Raw genomic sequence first — 19142 nt, 5'->3', positions numbered from 1 at the left:
TATATATACCATGGCCAAATTTTATCTATATCAAGATTGCAAGATTAATTTAACACATGAAAATCAATGTAATATGCCTTATAAATATATTAAAGGTAACTATAAGATCATCTCAATGCATACAGGAAAAAAACGTTTGACAACATCAAAAAAAATTTAATGAAAAATAAATTCAAGAAACTTGAAATGTAAGGGGCTTCCATCAACCTGATAAAGGATACTACTCAAAATTAACAGTTCATGTCATACTTAATGGTGACATACTAAAGGCTCTCCCACTAACACCAGGAATAAGCCAAAGATGTCTACTCTTTCCTTTCAACATCGTACTGAAGGTACTAGTCAGAGCAATTAGGCAAAATAAAGGAAAGGAAAATTTATTTCCATCTAAAACAGAAAGGAAGAAGTACATCTGTCTCTATTCGCTTTCTTTTTTTTTTTTAATGTTTATTTACTTTTGAGAGAGAGAGAGAGAAAGAGAGAGAGCGCGCACATGCACAAGTGGGGGAGGGGCAAAGAAAGAGGGAGACAGATTCTGAAGCAGGCTCCAAGCTTTGAGCTGTCAGCACAGAGCCAGATGGGGGGCTTGAACCACAAACCACGAGACCATGACTTAAGCTGATGTCGGACACTTAACTGACTGAACCATCCAGGAACCCCATCTATCTCTATTTTCAGGTGATATAATCATGTATATAGAAAATTCTAAGGAATCCACAGGAAAACTTTTATAATTAGGAAACAAGTTTGCCAAGGTTAGTCACAATATCAAAATATAAATATCAATTCTTTTTCTATATATTGGCAGTGAACATTTTGAAAATAAAATTAATAAAACATTTCCATTTGTAATAGCAGTAAACATATTAAAATACTAATAATAAATTTAACAAAAGAATAAATTTGACAAAAGGTGTATTTGATTTCTGCACTGAAAACTCCAAATCATTGCTGTAAGAAATTACAGACCTAAATAAATGAAGAAAGAGCCATGTTCACAGATTTAAAGACTAAATATTGCTAACACTGTAATGTCTTAAATGAATTTATAGAACCAATATAACTATCAAAAACTCAGCAGCGTATTTTGCAGAAATTGTCAAGCTGATTCTAAAATCTGTATGTAAATATAGGGGACCTAAAATAGACAATCTTAATAAAAAGAATCTTAATGAAAAAAACAAAGATGGAGGTCCTGTACTTTGTGACTTTAAAATATTTCGGGGCGCCTGGGTGGCGCAGTCGGTTAAGCGTCCAACTTCAGCCAGGTCACAATCTCGCGGTCCGTGAGTTCGAGCCCCGCGTCAGGCTCTGGGCTGATGGCTCAGAGCCTGGAGCCTGTTTCCGATTCTGTGTCTCCCTCTCTCTCTGCCCCTCCCCCGTTCATGCTCTGTCTCTCTCTGTCTCTCTCTGTCCCAAAAATAAATAAACGTTGAAAAAAAATTTTTTTTAATATTTTACAAAGCTACAGAAATTAGGAAGTGTGTAGTACTGGCATACAAATTGACATATAAATCAATGGAATAGAATGGATAATCCAAAAACCATCACGTTTATAGTAAATTGATTTCATCAAGGATGGCACCATAACTCGTTGGGGAAAGTGCAGTTGACATGTGAAAACCCAGTTTGAACTGTGTGGGCCCACCCACATGCAAAAATAGCTCAATAACTAAATTTTGGGAAAGTTAAAAGTTATAGGCAGGTTTTTGCACAGGGGGTAGGGATCAATGTCCCTAACTCCTGCATTGTTCAAGGGTCACTGTATAGTCCTTTTAACAAATATCTTTGACCAATTTGATATCTACATGCAAAAGAATGAAATTTAGTTCTTGCCTTATGACATATACTAAAATTATTGTAAAATGGAACATAGGCCTTAATGTAAGAGCTAAATTTTAAAACTCCTAGAAGAAAATATGGAAATGAATCTTTGTGATCTTATGCTATATGATTTTTTAAAAATATAACACCAAAAGCACAAGTGAGAATGTATATAAAATAGATCAATTAAAGTCCTCAAACTTAAAATATTTTGTGTTTTAAAGATCACATCAAGAAAAAATGAAAGGACAAACTACAGAATGGGAGAAAATATCTTAAGACCTATCTCTGATAGGGTACTTATATTCAGAATATATAAAGAACTCCTACATCTCAACAATAAAAAGAAAAAGAATTAAATGCTCAAGGGATTTGAATACTTGTATGCTACTGGTGGAAATGTAAAATAATGCAGTCCTTTAGAAAACAGTTCAGTGATTCACTAAAGGTTAAATATGCTACCATATGACCCAACAATTCTACTAAAAAGGATATACCTGAGATACCTGAAAATATATATTAACACAAAAGCTTGTACATAAATATTTACAGTGGCATTATTTATAATATTCACAAAGTGGCAAAAACCAAATGTCCATCAACTGGTAAATGGATAAATAAAATGTGGTATGTCCATACAAATGGGATAATATTCATCAATTAAAAGAGAAATGAGGTGCTAATGAACTTCAAGAATTCGTAGGATTCTTGAAAATGTTATGGTAAGTGAAAGAATCCAGTCATCAAAATACGTATCATATGATCCTATTTATATTAAATTTCCAGATTAAGCAAATCCATAAAGATAGAGAGTACACTAATGATTGCCAAGGTTTTCATATAGAGAGGAATTGAGAGTTGCTACTAATGGGTACAGGCTTCTTTTTGGAATGATGAAAGTGTTCTAAAATTCAATATTGGTGATGGATATCCAACTATGCTAATATAATATAATAGAAACCACTGAACTATATACACCATCTAATTTTGTAGATATAAATCAAGGTGCAAGTAAATACAAATAAGTAACATTTCAGACAGGTAAATATTACCCAACTGTAAAGTTTTAGCAACTTTGTACTTTTAGTGCCAGATAGTGATTCATTTTTTAGTTTTTCAGTTATCAATATTAAAAATTAAATGTTAAACACCAAAAACATAAAAAGTATATACAACTCAGAAGTCAGATGGAGGAAGATTAAAAGTATAGGGGCACTTGGGTGAATCAGTTGGTTAAGTGTCCAACTGTTGATTTCAGCTCAGGTCATGATCAAGGTTCATGGGATTGAACCCCATGTCAGAATCTGTGCTGACAGTGTGGAGCCTGCTTCTCTCCCTCTCCTGCTCCCTGCTTATACTCTCCTTCTCTCTCTCTTAAAATAAATAAATATTTTTTAAAAGTATAAAATATTACTGCAGAAATAAATGCAACTACATTAGTGGTCTCAGTATGTATATATACATTAAAATTGCCAGTTATATTATAAAGACTGCAAAATAGACCAAACAACAACAAAACTATCTGTAAACTATTCCCAGTGGCATACCGAAAAATAAAGAATAGAAATGATAAAAGTTTAAAAGATGGAAAAACTGGTATTAAGTAGAATTTTATTAAAAAACAGATGTAGTTGAATTAATATTAAACCAATAGATCCTTTTAAAAAGGAGTACTAGGGGAAATGTTAGTTACCACACGAAGACAAAATGAGTTACTCATTAGTAGGCTAGAACTATTACAAACTTGTATCACATAACTACATAGTCCCAGAAATTAAAGGAAAAAACATAACATAACTAAAGATAGATGTTGACAAATTCATATTAGAACTATACCATTCTCAGTAATGAATAAATTATCAAAAATTAATTAATATATTGTCCTATATTTATTTAATGAATATGTGTAATACATTTTGGTCAAAGTTAGCAAACATTCTTCTCAAAAACCAATGTAACAGTTATGAAAAGATACCTTTTACCCAGCCACAGAGCAATTCTCAAATTTCCAACAGCAAAAATAATTGTATTACTAAAGATGGTTTTCCTAATTATAAACAAATAAATTAAAAATCAAAACCATGAAAATGCCCATCAAAATAGTAGCTTTAAAATAAAAAATAGTTATAAATAAGTTTTGTAAAAAGAGGAAATCCATTGATTTATATAATGTTCAAAATCTTGTAGGCTTATTTTGTTTTTAACTTTTTTTATTAGTTTTCTTTATTTTTGAGAGGCAGAGAAAGACAGTGTGTGGGGGGGAGGGGCAGAGGGAGAGGGAGATACAGAATCCTAAGCAGGCTCCAGGCTCTGAGCTGTCAGCACAGAGCCCAATGTGGGGCCCAAACTCACGAACTGTGAGATCATGACCTGAGCCAAAGTCGGAGGCTCAACCGACTGAGCCACCCAGGCGCCTCATGTGGGCTTATTATTAAAAGTACGAATTACTGTTAAAGTCTTTCAAATTCACTACCATACTTGATCTCCATTTGATCTTCATAACCTTGTGAACTACATTAGAATTACATTGATCTACACACAATACAAAGTAACAAGAAAAATTTAAAAACATGTAGACAACATGAATTTAAATAATCCTGAATGTTTAATAAAAATATTTAATTAGAGTTGAGGAAAAAGCAAGTACTATGTTTAGTGACTGGACAGAGATGGACACACAGAAACATTTTCTCCATTCCTGAGTGGTAATTGTGTGTCTGGCACTATTATAACTGTTTTACCTTCATTATCACATTTGGTATTCATAAGCTACATCGTGATATTTTTGGCTGTTGGCAATAGCAAAAATGAAAAACAAAACAAAACAAACCTCACATTGGCTTAAACAAGAAAAATTATTTCCTCACAAGCATGAAAACCCTGAGATTGCAGAATTGGCTTAATCCAGTCTCTCAGCTCTGTTTTTAGATAAATGTATTTTGTCCTTTTTAATATATGTTATATATGTCATATATTATATATGTGTGTGTGTTATATGTTATATATGTTATATATATAACATTTATATAGTATATATGTTATATATATAACATATGTTTTATATATATATATATATATATATATATATATATATATATATATACACACATACACACACATTTATATATATGTTAGCTTGAGATGAAACTATGTGCAGCTTGACCCCAGCATCAATCTCCTGACAAAATGAAAAGGAGGAAAGAGAAATTTCCTTGTAGACCTCTACAAGTGGTAGAAGGGAATTTCTATCTTTTTTTCTTTTCCTTCTCCCCTTCCTTCCTTCCCCCTTCCTTCCTTCCTTCCTTCCTTCCTTCCTTCCTTCCTTCCTTCCTTCCTTCCTTCCTTCCTTCCTTGAGAAAGAGAGAAAGCAAGGGAGGGGCAGAGAGAGAGGGAGACAGGATCTGAAGTGGACTCTGCCCTGACTGCAGGGAGCCCAATGTGGGGCTCAAACTCATCAACCATGAGATCATGGCCTGAGCTCAAGTCAGACTTTTAACTAGTTGAGCCACCCAGGCACCCCTAGGAGGCACTTTCTTACTCTGGAACATCCAGCAGTCTCATCAGGACAACTTGGTCCAAACTTTCAGCAAGGGAAATGAGAGTATCTCCTAAAACCAAATCAATTATCTATCCCCTCCAGGTGGGAATGAGCAAATTCCCCTGATTGGCCACGGTACCAAGGTCCCAAACTAAAATTTGGTTAGAAAAGTGGTAAGAATGACTGGGTACTGTATAATCATTTAAAACTACCCTCTACGGGGATTTTTTTGTTATTATATTTATATTATGATATTATTAGTCTTACTATCTCATTTTCCTTTATTGCTGAGACTCAGTTTTCAAACCCAGACTGTTCACACTAAAACTTTTTCTTCACCATATAAATGCGTAAGACTTTCTAATTACCAGTCTTTCCTTATAGGAGGATTGATGAATTCTCATAGATAGGTAAAGGCTAATGTTGATGTTTTTATTCTTCATAATTTCTTTTGTCTCTGGTTTATCCCTAGGATTCAGACTGTCTCTGAATATCCGTAGTTATCAGAAAACACTGTATCTCAAACAGAAACTTAGAATTTTTACTACAAAAAGGTTTGTGCCACAGCTGCTCTTCTGAGACCATGACAGAGCTTCAGCTTTTTGCTTAGTTTGCTTGTTCCCAGTATAATAATATGCCATGTTCAGTTTCCCTTGGGATTTCTTTTTTACCATCTCTTTGGCAACTTCTAACAAGTTTCTCTGAGATATTTTATTACTTTCATCAGTAAAGCAACATGGCTTTCTTGCTCATATACAGCCGACCGACAGTCATATTGCTATTGACTGAATGTTTTTGTCCCTCCAAAATTATGTTGAAATCCTAATGTCCAACGTGATGGTATTAGGAAGTGGGGCTTTGTGGGAGTGATTTAGTCACAGGGAGGAACCTTCAAGAATGGATTAATGCCCTTAAAGAGAGCTCCCTTGCCCCTCCTGCTATACTATAGGAAGTATGACACCCTGCAGATGGTCCTCATCTAAGCATGTGGCAACAACTTCAGCCTCTAGAACTGTGAGAAATAAATTTCTGTTGTGAATAAGATATTCAGTCCATGGAATTTTTTTTATAGCCACCTAAATGAACTAAAATACAGTTGGTAATAGAGTCAGAGATCTCATGAGTGATTCTATTGCTTCTCAAATGACCCCTGTTGCTCCCCTAAGCACAGAGTAATAGGTCTGGAGGACAATTCATTTTATGTATCTATTCAGTCTTTTTAATACCTTTTAATATTAACTATTTTTATTATTAATACCTTCTTGAAAAACCAGGATCTCCCTCAGTATATGGAATCCAGGTCTGAGAACTGGGCCTCATCTAGAAATTGGACAATAAAGCCACTTTTTCGTGGAGTAGCTCCTTTCAGCCTCCTCCTCATCTAGTGTTGATTTTGTTTTGATTGTGTAAATTAAGTAATTTTCATGTTTTGGTAGTTCAGACTCTTCTTAGATGCTAGGGTAAACTTGCTGCTCATTACAATAACTGCAGACATCTTAATTTTGATTTTAAAATACTACCTGTCTTCTGTTTTATAATTCTATTACTGTGTTATATAATTCTAATACTAAAAGGGTACTCGGTACCACAGCACCTGTTGCCATCAGTCCTTACCTATAAAAGACAGCTATTGCTTAACTTCTCAGAGATGATGGTGACCCTCCTACTGGTGCATCCCATGATGTTTTGGTAAATGTATCTTTCCACAGAATACAGTCAGCATATGGGTTTTCTGAATATAGTATATCACTCTAGTATGTCCATTTCTCCAAGCCTTATGATCACTTCCTTCAATCTTTTCCAAGGAAATTGTTATATTTATACTTCAGTTTGTGTATGCCTAAGTTTGTGGGCTTTTCCAATCTTCCAAAAGCCACTTGGTAGTTTAGCACTTCTCTCAGGATCTTGCCAGCTTTTATAATGATTCAAAGGAGAATACTCCCATATAGATAGACTCTCTTGGTCAAATTTATCATCTGTTCTCCTTGAGTGTGAGTCCTTAATATCCAGCCCCATCATATATCCTCTCGGCTCTTTGCAAGTTTGTATGTTTCCTCAGTCATGCAGCACAGGACCTTTGGAATATACTTACTTCCTCTTTTAGTAGGCCAAATACTTCCCAAACAGTATTATGTTGTGATATAATTTATTGTCCAGCAGAAACGATAAAGGAGTTCTGAAGGAGGTTGAGTGCTGCCTTGAACGTAAAGACCTCTACATTACTTTTAAACATAAAGGGACAGGATGTTTCTAAATTCTGATAGGAAGGAATAGACACTGGTGCAAATCCAGAGAGGGCACCAGGAGTTACCAAATACCCCATCCCAAATCTCAGGGTTCCACTCTTTCTCAATCATGTCACTGATGTTTGTGTTTCAGACTTGCTGGAGTTAAAAAAGCAATCTTTGGGGGCTCCTGGGTGGCTCAATTGGTTAAGCATCTGACTTCGGCTCAGGTCATGATTTTATGGTTTGTGGGTTCAAGCTCTGCCTCTGGCTGTGTGCTGACAGCTCAGAGCCTAGAGCCTGCTTCAGATTCTGTGTCTCCCTCTCTCTCTCTGCCCCTCCCTTGCTTGTGTTCTGTTTCTGTCTCTCTCTGTCCTTCTCTCTGTCTCTCTCTCAAAAATAGATTAAAAAAATTTAAAAAGCAACTTTTTTAAAGTTTGGCCAACCTTATAATTAAATCATGGGAGTCATTCTCAATGCTTTTGCCCTTCAGAAAATTGTTATATTGTCATGGAGGCTCAACGGCTTTCCCTATCACTTTCAGTTTGTGGCCAGTTTGTGAGTAGTCATCTTTAGACTTTATTTTTCTTGTAAAAGTTTTAACAATTGAACCAGGACAGCATTCCAGATGCAGTAAGTACACCAAAGGCCATTATAGGACCAACAGTGCCATGTAACCAATTATGCAGCTGTAAGATTATGTTTAAAATTTTTTTTAATGTTTATTCATTTTTAAGAGACAGAAAGAACACAGCGTGAGCAGGGGAGGGGCAGAGAGAGAGGGAGACAGAATCCAAAGCAGGCTCAGGGCTCTGAGCTGTCAGAACAGAGCCTGTCATGGGGTTTGAACTCACTGGCCGTGAAATCATGACCTGAGCCGAAGTCAGACACTCAACCTACTGAGCCACCCAGGTGCCCCTGTAAGATTACATTTTAGGGGTGACATCTAGGATGACTCATGGTATCTACTGTCATAAGTTAGGGTCTCAGAAAACACACTATAAGGAAGATATTTGCAGGCATGGGGTTATTAGGGGAATATTTCAAGAAACTACATGTGTGAAGGTTATTGTGATTGAAGCAAGAGGGCTCAGCTTTTATTACTGGATATAGGCTGCCTGTAAGAGCAATTCACTTGCAAGCTGTCAGTAGTTAACACTCCAAACAGCTGAGAAAATAAGAAGGCATCTGGGCAGCCCACCACTATACTTCCTTTTACACATAAAGGTACTTTTTTTTTTTTTTTTAAAAAAAGAATATCAGTAAGTTCTCTTAGTCTTCTTATCTCTAGGCCAAATACTGAAGTCTTTTAAAGTATATTATAAGTTGTTTCAGGACAGAAAGCATTTATATTTGTTTGCTCATCACAGTTTTGAACATGGTATGTGTCCAAAACCTATTTTTATTTTGTTAAAGAATTCACAAATATTGTGACTCTTTTCACTCAAGTGTTCTCTCTGACATTCCTATATGTACAATTCTTGACCATCTTCACATTCTTATAAATAACACTCACTGGTCATTCTTTCCTAATTGACATCTATTTTTCGTTTGATACAGCATAACATGCTTCTTGTGTGACTGTTAATGTACTGTCTTATTATCAGTTAAAGTTGTCATTATTTGTACATATACTTGAGATATAAAATACTGTATAGTTTGTGTAAAAAACACGTGTTTACTGTAAGTAATTTAAGCAATGCATAAAACCACAAAGAATGAAAGAAAAAATAAATCTTACTACTCAGAATTAACAATCTTAAACATTAAATGAACATACAATTAGAATATGTATGTTTAAAATATTGAATGCATTGGGGCACCTGGGTGACTCAGTAGGTTAAGTGTCCAACTTCACCTCAGGTCATAATCTCACAGTTCATGAGTTCAAGCCCCGCATAGGGCTCTGTGCTGATAGCTCAGAGCCTGAAGCCTGCTTTGGATTCTGTGCCTCCCTCTTCCTCTGGCCCTCCCTCGCTGGCGCTCTGTCTCTCTCTCTCAAACCAAAAAAAAAAAAAAAAAAAAAGAGTTAAAAAAATTTTAAAAAAGAATACATTTTTAAAACTTTTACATTAAGGAAAAAATATATAAAATGAAGTACAAAATCTTAACCATACAGAAAAGTGAACTTCTTTGTCAGTATACTCCCATGTAACCATGCCCTAGATCAAGAGATAAAGCAAGAAATACTTTGTATAATGTGATTTAGGACAAATATTACTTAAATTCAGTGAAAAGAAATTGATGGAACAACATTGAAAAATATAGTAAATTTTTTAAAAATCTATTTTAAACACTAAAAAATCTTAAAAAATTCATTCTATATTAAGAATAGAGATAACAAAACAATCAGGATTAGAGTAATTATATTTCATAAATTATGTTCCAGCATTAGATGAATTCAAATACAAACATTATATAAAAGATGCAGACATTAAAACTTTCACCTGTCTCCCTAATTCTCCTGATTATCCTCTTCAATGTTGTTAGTTATATAGTAAATATTATACCATAAAATTTATAACATTTACATCTTGTATTATCATCATAAACCCAGAATTGTTCAAAAATACTTCTCTACATTAATGACATTGTTTTATAACATATAATTTTTTCTAAGAGGTGCTATGAGCGATGTTCCCCTAAATTTAATCAAGGTTCTATTATGTTTGTCTCTTTACATTGCTTGATATTCTGGAGGGTTTATATTATACTTTCATATCACACATTCTTTACCTTAGGATTTTGTAAGCATTGTCCAATGCTTTTTAGCACTGAAGTGACTTTCAAGAAATTTCAAGACATTTTCCTGAAAATGAAACTTTTCAAGAATGCAATGAAATATAATGACTTTCCTTCTTATACTACGTGTAAAATTTTTCCTGGATGACTAAATAATATTTTCTTCATTCTTCAGTTCTAATAATTTATGTAGGCATGCCATGTGGTAGAACATTCTATGTCTAATATGTATTTTTATGATACTTATGATCAATAGGACATTCATACTTCTTCCTGAATACCTTAATCTCACTACTTTATTTATTATTATTATCTTATATATATTCATGCACACAATTTATAGATTTATTACAAACTTTATTTCTGGATCGTGTTCCTACATCATAACTTTGGAAATGATTTCTGTTCTATTTATCAAGTTGTCTAATTTGGTTATACCAATTATTCTTACCATTGATTATATTTTCCCTTCACATGTATTATCTTCTTCCTGATATTATTTAGCATTTTATGTCTATTTATTACCATGCTTTCATTAAAAGGGTCCATAAAAACTCAACTGAATACAATAGTACATGTTTATTTTAGCTCATACTTCTGTGATTTGGCTAGTGATTGGTGATCTGAGTTCAGTGATCTTATCTTCCTCCTGAGATTACTGGAGCATGAGACATGTTCTTCTCATGGTGAGAGAAGAAGCCCAAGGAGGTAAGTGGAAACATGGAAATCACCTTAAAATCTAGATTTAAATCTGCCTAGGAGTCAAGGAGTAGGAAAACAATCTTGGCATCTTTAGTGGGAGAAATTGCAAATTAAAGAGTAAATACAGGACAAAGAGATCTGACCAATGTTGCAATCTGTCATGGAATATTTTCACCTACATTTCCTGTGATTTCCTTACATTCCTTTTCTTTTAGTAATTCCACTTCTATTCCTTTCTGATTTCTACTAATTGATTCATCCTTAGAAATATTAATTTCCTCTGCTTTGGGTCTTTTCATTTAATTTTATTTTCATCTTTTCTGAATTCTTATATTGATAAATCCATGTCCTTAAATTGTTTTCCATCTTGAAAGTCATGTGGATAGTTTCCTCCTATTACTTTAATTTTTCTGGGTGTGGGATAGGTGGAAAAAGGCTTAATCTAACGCTTTGTGTAAGACGATAATGTCTAGTAATGTCCATATTTGTCTTAAATGATCTCTACCAGTATTCCTTCTGCCTTCTTAGAGTCTGTATGTCAGTCTCTCAGCCTTTTAACCACACACTCAACTTATAACATGAAATAGGTGTGTATTCATAGAAGTACAGACAAAATATTCATAGATTTTCCCAAGAATAGCAGTACTTTTATGATGTCTAATCAAAACTCAAAGTAGTCTTTCCTATTTTCCATGCATTTAAATCTTTATTTACACACTAGAAAAATGATATTGACTAGAATCTTATGAATTATATATAGAAGATATTTTTTATATGTGTGTGTGTATTGTGTATTTATATGTGTGTGTGTGTCTCAGGCATAAGTAATATATTTGATAATAATTTTCTGGTTTATAACAGCAATGCCATAAAGTTCCTAAACCCTTAACAGAAATCAGCAGTAGCCTAAGCCTAATTTACATTTATTTTCCATTTACTTATTGCATTACTTTGCAGTTAAGTATTATTATAATTTTTGTGCATCTACTTTTTTTATTTCAATTTAGTTAACATGTATAATAATAATGATTTCAGGAGTAGAATTTAGTGATTCATCACTTACATATAATACCTAGTGTTCATCTTAGCAAGTGATCATTCTTGCATTATTATAGATTTCTTTAAGCTTTCCAACAGTTTGTCTAATTTGAATAGAACTTAATATCAATGTCATATTCAATTACTGAATCAGACAAGTATTAGAATAATTTTATTCTTTCTAAATTATGTATTAATATTTTATTCATTTACTTGAAATCATGCTGTCATTGAAAAATCCTAAAATATGATCATGTCTAACATCCTAAACAATTGGGTCAGAAAATAAAGAGACTGGGATTATCTTGTGGGTAGACATGGGAAAATCTGCCATACAACAAATATTCTTACCTATAGCCTAAAAGAAATAAGACAGTGTTTGAAGCTCACAGTGTAAGCTTTCAGCATCAAAGACTGTCATATTAATCCATTTTTTTTTACTTTTATAGCATTTCAAAGAAGAAAAAAATATTTTCAAATCATTCAAACTTTATTCTGTTTTAATCATAATTAATACAACACATTTAATGTAATGATCATTACATATGTATGTATAAATCTATCATCTATCTATCTATCTGTGTACCTACCTATCTACCTACCTATATACCTATCTGAATTTGACATAATTAGAAGCAACTATCAGATACTGTAAATAGATTTAAGGATAAAAGGAATAGCCTTCAAATAAGGGGTTCCTATCACTAACATAAAATAGGTGTTTCAACAAAATTAAAATCAGTATTATTGACTTATTCTTACTTGTGTTTATTGGGTTTTTTGGATACATGAATTCATTCATTTTTATTTTTAAAAAGAGATTATTTTAATGGTTAAAAAAACAGAAAAATGTACCAACTTGTATTCTTTTTTAAGGTTATGCTTTCTGGTGCTATATTAATGTTAGAATGCATGGTAATAAGGTATAGTATAAACCATAATAGGGACAACATTAAAGAGAAAATGAACAATATATAATTCTTAAAATGATCAAGTCCACAGTACACATACAATATTTCAAAACTAGCCAGCAAACTTATAAATCAAACTATATAACAAAACCAACAAACTATATAAATCAAATATACAGGAAGACATTCCTATCCATAAAGCTTTCCTAATAGAATCCATATATTTCAAGATCTCACAGGGAAGAATATAGTAGTGGGTGTGTTCTGGATGTTAAGTACTATGGAGGACTTCAAATCCAGGCCTCACCAATCATCTAATTATGCATGTGAACTTGAGTAATTTTCTAATACTCTCTACTCCCCAGTTTCTATATCTGTTAAAAGGGTTAAGGGCACATGGGTGGCTCAGCTAGTTAAGCATCTGACGCTAGATTTCAGCTCAGGTGATGATCTCTTTGTTCATGGGTTCAAGCCCTGCATCAGGCTCCATGTTGGCAGTGTGGAGCTTGCTTGGGATTCTCTCTCTCTCTCTCTCTCTCTCTCTCTCTCTCTCTCTCTTTCTCCCTCTCTCTCAAAGCAAATAAATAAAACTTGAAACATTTACGGGCACCTGGGTGGCTCAGTCAGTTAGGTGTCTGGCTTTGGCTCAGGTCATGATCTCACATTTTGTGGGTTTGAGCCCCACGTCGGGCTCTGTGCTGACCCCTCAAACCCTGGAGCCTGCTTTGGATTCTGTGTCTCCCTCTCTCTCTGCACCTGCCCTGATCTCTCTCTCTCTCTCTCTCTCATTAAAAAAACAAACAAACAAAAAACAACTTGAAACACTTTTTAAAAAAGGTTAATACTGGTATCCACCTCTTAATTTATGAGTGTTTATCAGGATTTGAATAGTTTTGTAGAACATTCTTAGAAAATGATCTAAGGTAGGGCTCAATAAAAATACACAAATAATAAATAGTTTATCTAGAGAACACCAGGTGGGTGGTAGAGATTACAAGGGAAATATTTTGTAAGATGATACATGTTTTTTACTTGAACTTTCATGGTTTTCGCTGGCATTTAGCAGGTCATAGTAATACTATGTGTCATAATGAATATATGCTTAGAAGCCATGGAAAACTTTGATACAATTCAACTTTTCTCTACTTTAGACTAAACAGCATGTGATAAGGATGAGTAATTCCTGAATTATCTTCTGGATACTGTGAAAATAATACAATATGGGGAGGATAGGAAAATGTTGAAACTGTAATTTATAAAAAACTTTTCAAGTAGACAGTTTTGAATTTAAAATAGAAGGAAGAAAATTTGTATCCTTGTTATAAAAGAGAAATGTAACATTAGTGAGAATAAGGAAACTATATACAAATATTATGTTCTAATTTTTGAATCTAAAAAGGACCATGAAACATAAACAATTAAGAACAGCAGCTGAATCTCAAATTATTTGGTTTATTCTCCTCTGAATTTCCATAAAGAACCAGTGGGATGCAGACTAGGACAAGTCTATCCATAATGATATCAGTGCTCAGACGTATTTATAGACCAGTGGGATGAGGCATATAAAATCAAATCCTTTATTTTGTACACATTTAATTCCTATGGGCAAAGCAAATAAATAATTTATTACTTACTAATTTACTCTTTGTGCATACACAATAATAATAAATGTCATGCTACTCGCTAAATATCCCCCCTCTCCTTGCTTTTACATCTCATTCCCTCACATCTACCTAAGGAAATTGTTGCATTGATTCTCTCTCTTTCCATCACTACCAATTCTCTCTTTTGTGTTATTCAAATCAGTGTATAAATAAATTCTTTCTTTTATATTAAAAATTCCCCTTTGATACCATTTCCCCTCTAACTTCTGCTCCATTTATTTACTCTTTACAAGAAAGGTTCTTGAAAGTGTAGATAATTGTTAGCTTCATAATGACCCCTTGCACTAGTTTTAGTCCACAAACTCCACTAAAACTCCTCTTATCAAAGTCACCAATGACCTTCATGTTGTCAATTCCAACAATCAAATTGTAGTAATATCACTTTGGCTATTTTGGAGCATTTCATAGAGCAGATTACTCTACTTTTTTTCTTGAGATCCTTTCTTCACCTATACTGTTGAACACAACTCTCATCACTGAACTTGGGAGTGTCAATCCTTTCACATGATTATTTTGTATTATCTATTGTCACTCTCTAAGGCATCTCACATAGTCTGACAATTTACTCACCTTCTAAATGCTAATTCCTGGATTTATATTTTATGTAGTTCTCTCCTGACCTTGAGTTCCAAATATCTTATACAAATTTGACTTTTCTACTTGTGTATCTGATAGTAATTGCAAACTTTGCACATGAAAAATGAAGTTCTTAACTCCATATCTATTTGTCCTGAAGTCTCTCTCATTTCAGTAAACGCCAATTTTATTTTTTCATTTACTCAGCAATAAATCCTTATAGATTCCAGTGCTCTTTTTTCTTTCTTTTTTTCCCCTCCTTTCTCAACTCCATATATGGTCTTTCAGCAAATGATATTAGCTTTGCCATGATAGCACATATCACCACTCCCAGTCACCACCCTTGTCTCAGACCCAACCATCTCTCCCCGTAGAATATGATCACATCCTCCTTTACATTTTAATAGCCTCTCTATGGGTACTGTCTTAAGAGACCAAACAAATGTCCTTGTGTCCTTCTGACCAAGTGATTCTGGTAAAAAAATTTTAGTCACATCATGTCTCTGTTGAACACCTGCTTGCAATAGTTTCACTTCTTGCTCAGAATGAATCTCAAAGCCGTTAGTGAATGAGTTACATGGCCCTGCCAAAACAGATTCTCCATCAATTGTTTCAGGACATTTCCTACTTGGCCTCACATTTTCTTTTCCACACTCCACTCCAGTCATATTGAACTCACTGCTGTCCCTTACATATGCCAAACAAAGTCCCATATGCAGACATTTGAACAGGTGTTTCTACTGAATGCTTTCCCCTTGACACCTCCATAATCGTTTAGTTCATTTACCTTCCCCCTCCCTCCATAAATGTCTTTTTAATGAGGTAAGATCAATGCATCCACTAGCCCAATAGGTACAGTACTTGGAGCACACAATACATTTAAGGTCTGAAAAATATATTTTTTATTATTTGTTTATTTATTTATTTAGAGAGACAGAAAGAGAATGCATGCTTGAGAGCAGAAGGGAAGGGAGAATCCTAAGCAGCTCGCTGGGTGGTGAGGGGGAGGGAAGAGGCTAGATCTCACAACCATGAGATCATGACCTGAGCCAAAATCAAGGGTTGGATATTCAACTGACTGAGCCACCTAGGCACCCTGAGAATAATCTACTTCTTAAATGCTTTCCAATATATATTATCTTCTTCCCACTTGACAGAAATGTGCAATCTTCCTGACACTATTTCTTTAACAGCATGATCACTGTTTGCAAGTATTTTTATTTCTATAAAAAGGAATGGGTATTTCAGAAATATACATCTTGATGAGAATTTAATTAGAAACTAAAGGTTTTACCACTAAATTTAATTGTTGTATTGTGTCAGCAGCAATGTTTCTGTAAAGCACTAACTATAAAGCCAATGTTATTGATGTTGCATAAACAAAAATTTTCTGCACTGAATTTTGGTTGTTTATCATTGGTTTGGTTTCTTGCTACATGAAAAATATATTCCATCTAAGTTTCAAATATCTGCTGAGTAGAATGTGAACCACAGAACCACAGAATGTGTTTTTTATAATTAAAAAAATGTGCCCCAATTTCAATTGAAAGAATGAGTTTTGATGAGTTGGCTAGTACTGTTTTTACATTTGGTATTTGCTTCTGTGGCAGAGGTAATTGGAATGACATTCTTGAATAAGAATTAAATTTTCTAATCTCTAAGATGCTATTCATGAATGTCTGCTGAATTACCAGAATCAAAGATATGTGGTACTTTCATGCTACATATAGTCACCAGTTTCCCACTTGTATCGTGGCCAGTGGTGCCCTCCCAGGCTGTGGTCTTGATCTTCCTGCCCTCATAACCACTCCCTTTTGTCCACATTGAAATCTTCTATATTCTTGTGCTGTCGGGTATTCCTAGGTTGATATTCTAGTTCTAGTTCGTTACACAAAATCTAACGTATGATTAGGTTTAAGAGTTTAATTATGCCTCTCTATGTCAATATTTAAGAATTTCTTTGATTCAAAATCCTAAAGTTTGATTAATAGCTTCTAGAGGCTAAGAAGAAAGAAAAAAAGTAACTTCAGTGAGGAGGTAATTCACTATTCAAATCATATAATTTAATCTAAAACACATGAAATCTTTCTTTATATATACACACAAGTACCATATAAAGATATTTTGGTAAAACTTGTAATGCTCTATATCTGTAATATGATTTAACTTTAGGGATGTATACATGCATATATTTTCTATGTTAAACATATGTTCTGTATATGACTTTAAACAGCATGAATCATAATCTTTCACTGAACTGATCAGAGTTATTAATTTAGGGATATTACTTTCAATGTAATATATCACCTTCATTGGTGAGGTAGTCTGAGGAATATTCATTACATAAAATAGATAAGATTTATGATCTGATTCTCCCTTGCAAATACAATATTTTCTGAGAAATTTAATAAATGGGGATAACATGACTATGCTTCATAAATATTAAATTTAAGTATTATATTTACATGTTATATTCCAATGCTAAAATTCTCATAAGATTCCTCTTCTCAGGTTAAAATCTCTTGGTAGAATTCTAGGCATTAAGTTAAGATGCAAAAGGAAGTTCTACAGTATTGAGATCTAGGACCTCAAAGTTGTTTGTGTTTAGGCACTTGGATCATTTCTAGTGGACACTTTATAATTACTGTATCACTAATTATCAATTTACTATTTTCCTATATATGTTCATATATATGTATATAAATATATACTTATAATCACATACTGATATTTGTATATATAATGTATGTGTGTAAACGTATATATATGTGTATGCATATATATATATGTGTGTGTGTACATATATACATATGAGAGAGAGAATTTTTATACTGACTCCTTCAAGAAACTATTATAAATGTAAACTTCTTGGACTAGAAGAGTCAGCGATAGTGGATAAAATGTATCAGTTCCTCAGAATTAGAAGTCTGAATCTGGAAGTCATCAAAGGCTTTCATCAGGAATGGCTAACCTGTGTGCTATTTATCAACTACCTCGATATTCCATTATCTGGAATAACAGGATTCTTTTTTTTTTAATTTTTTAATGTTAATGTTATTTTTGACAGAGAGACAGAGCATGAGCAGGGGAGGGGCAGAGAGAGAGAGGGAAACACAGAATCTGAAGCAAGCTCCAGGCTCTGAGCTGTCAGCACAGAGCCCGACGCGGGCTCTAACTCACAGACCGCGAGATCATGACCTGAGCCAAAGTCGGACGCTCAACTGACTGAGCCACCCAGACGCTCCCGGATGAACAGGATTCTTAAAAGTATAGGTGATATATTTACCAGGCATCCTTACTGTCAGTCAAATTATAATAATCATGGTCACCATTTAAATCTGCTTAATAACTTTTAAAAAGAATTTGAGAATAATGCATTATGATAATGCTTAATAACATCTTGGGACTCCAGGGTGGCTAAATTGGTTGAGCATCTGACTCCTAATTTCCACTCAGGTCATGATTCCAGTTCAACACCGCTTTGGGCTCCCCTCTGAGCATTAAGTCTGCCTAGGATTCTTTCTCTCCCTCCTTCTGCCTCTCTCCACCACTTGCACATGCTCACTCTCTCTCAAAATAGACTTAAAAACTCCAAAGGGATTTGGCACTTTAACCAAGAAAATGCCTCATGCATTTGGGAGCATCAACTACTGTGAGTTACCAAGCTAAATTAACCAAAACTTAGTCACAATTCAGAAGAAAAAAAAAAAATCTGTGTGTAACTGACATAACATGAAAGTGTAGAAGACTCAAAACAACAGACTTTAGTATGCATAATTGCATACTGTAATGCAATTATCCAACTGCCATATATTTCCAGATTCTGCACAAATGTAAAATAAAATAGTGTCATTTTAATAAATAACTAAAGGTGGAGTATAGCCTGGGAACAGTTGTCTGATTCTTTTCTTCACTTTAAAAC

At 33.9% G+C, this 19142-nt stretch overlaps 1 long non-coding RNA gene across 1 annotated transcript in view; it reads right to left on the bottom strand.

The window, feature by feature from the left end:
* The window catches only part of LOC113600809 (uncharacterized), a 224261-nt gene that overhangs the window by 125542 nt on the left and 79577 nt on the right, over positions 1–19142 (bottom strand). The gene's annotated exons all lie outside the window — the stretch shown is intronic.

This window comes from Acinonyx jubatus, chromosome A1 (assembly GCF_027475565.1).
Source record: "Acinonyx jubatus isolate Ajub_Pintada_27869175 chromosome A1, VMU_Ajub_asm_v1.0, whole genome shotgun sequence".
NCBI classification, from domain to species: domain Eukaryota; kingdom Metazoa; phylum Chordata; class Mammalia; order Carnivora; family Felidae; genus Acinonyx; species Acinonyx jubatus.
Note: the sequence above shows the minus strand (reverse complement) of the source record. Positions and strands in the feature narration are given on the sequence as shown.